At 35.4% G+C, this 2,206-nt stretch overlaps 1 long non-coding RNA gene across 1 annotated transcript; it reads right to left on the bottom strand.

The window, feature by feature from the left end:
• Nucleotides 1-704: 704 nt before the first annotated feature.
• Nucleotides 705-1,367, bottom strand: LOC136452084 (uncharacterized). The gene is made up of 3 exons (XR_010758744.1): nt 1,288-1,367; nt 949-1,194; nt 705-863 (listed from the first exon to the last, which is right to left on the bottom strand). It is a non-coding gene; the product is annotated as an uncharacterized lncRNA (long non-coding RNA).
• Nucleotides 1,368-2,206: the final 839 nt, after the last annotated feature.

Here is a 2,206-nt window from a genome sequence, read left to right as displayed (position 1 = left end):
ACCCCACAGTGAAAAGTCAGGCTAAAACTTAGTCATAACAAGGGCTCTCAAGTGGCCTGGCGCAAGCACTTCATTAAGCTTGACCACCAATTGTCCTCTAATGATTAGGACGACTGTGAGTCTTCGCCCACTGCAACAGCACAGGGATACAGTAACACCAACTTGTGTTACTGTAGGTTGGAAAAATGTTACTAGCTCTCTTAGTAACACATTTTTTTGTGTGTTCCAATTGGCCATGTTACTATAGACTGGTTTATTATAACACATCTACTTGTCTATAGGAACATTTGTCTAGTGTTACAATGATTTTTTGCTAACACTTTTTTTTCTCTAGTAACACTTCACATTATGGTGGAATACATAGTTTGTAACACATTTATTTATCTATGGGAACATTTGCCTAGTGTTATAGTGATTGTCTGCTGTAACACTTTTTTTTAGTTCTAGTAACACTTCCACATTATGGTAGAGCACAGTATGAACAAAGGAACACATGGTTTGTAACACTTGTTTATATCTATTGTAACATATTCAAATTAGAAAACAAATATTTGTTTCGTCTATAGATGTGGCACACGGATTATTATAGAATCACACAAACATGACACATTGCAAAATCACATAAACCACAAATTTCAATAATCATAACAAGATCCACATATAGTAGGATGATTTCAAACATAGTGCTTGTTCAGATTAAATCATAGTATTTGTACATAACGATATGGCTCTAGAGAGCAAACACACATAGTCCATACTAGAAAGAAAAAATCAAGAACTAGCTAGGATTCATAAAGTCCATTGCTTCTTCCATTATTCTTTGTACACATCGATGTAGGAATTCAACCATTAATCATTTGAACCTACAAAGAAAATGTAAGTTGTAAGATTACAAATTAGGCCACATATGTACAATGATGTAAGTTAAGAAATCTAGTTTGAACATACAAACATCGAAGGCCAAGCAATTGAGACTCCTTTGGCTTGAGCATCACCAATATTGTTGCACCCAGGCCTAGGCCTCACTAATGGCTCATCTTTTGCTATAGCATGATCGATATGCACTTTGTAGAATTGACTTCCTGTCTTAACTCCACCAACAATGGCTTCTGGATCAGTGCTCAAGAGAGTTGCATAGGCCACATTAGCCTTATTAGGATATTTTGAAGTCATTAGTAGCACCATGGACCCAACCTATGTTAATTTGACATAATCTCTTAGTGACCAACAACCCTTAGTTGTACATCAAGATCATGCAATTAGAACAAGTGTATTATGTTCATCTACCTTCATTACAGGAAGTTGTTTAGGTGTTTGACGCTTGTTGCATGTAACCTTGCCATGAGCCACCTCCTAGTATGCAATGGCCGTAGTCTCTCCAGGCCCTCTATGATGATCCTTACACATATAAAATGAAGTATGAAGTATTAAGACAAAAATTCCTCTATAAATACAACAAAGTGTGGTTCAGAGATACCTTTTGTTTCTTTGTTGTTTTACTTGTGGTGGATAAAAGTAGACTGTCATCATCACTATATTCAGACTCACATGTTTTTTTATTCTAGTAAAGAGAAAAAAGACAGTAGCATGAGTTAATATAAAAAAAATCCTTTGTGAATAAAATAGTATTAAATTCACAAGAAAGTGACTTTACAAATTCATCTCTGTGTTCGAGGAATCCATCATTCTGGTTGGGTGCAACATAGTGAACTCTCTAAAAATTTGAAACAATATTAAAGCCAAAAGACTAAATTAGGTGAAAACATAGAAAATAGAGCAAATACTAGAGGAAATTAGATATGGGATGCATCTAACATAAAGCAGATCATGGTGCTCCTACTGTAATTTTTTTCCTAAACAGAAGGGATTGCAAAAATTGATAAATTTGATTATTGTGTCATTTTCCTTGCTCTATTGCTTAATTTTCGTCCTAAAAAGCAATGGAATCTAACAAGAGAACTTTTAGTATAAGACACCTAAGTTACAGAATGGCAGTAACCTACTTCGCCAAAAGAACACCCAAGTTACAGTAATAGATTCTCTCATTTTCTCGTCTCTCAGGCTCATATCAATGCACATTGGCAAAGGCAAGCAGAAGAGCAGAGAGCGCTCTAAAATATTCTTAAGAACACACAAGCTAGTGGAAAGAGGAGAAGTGATGCAACTGGAAACAAGTTACATACCTTTCCCCTCAAAAAGCGGAAGT

The sequence above is a fragment of the Miscanthus floridulus genome, chromosome 5, assembly GCF_019320115.1.
Source record: "Miscanthus floridulus cultivar M001 chromosome 5, ASM1932011v1, whole genome shotgun sequence".
Classification (NCBI taxonomy): domain Eukaryota; kingdom Viridiplantae; phylum Streptophyta; class Magnoliopsida; order Poales; family Poaceae; genus Miscanthus; species Miscanthus floridulus.
Note: the sequence above shows the minus strand (reverse complement) of the source record. Positions and strands in the feature narration are given on the sequence as shown.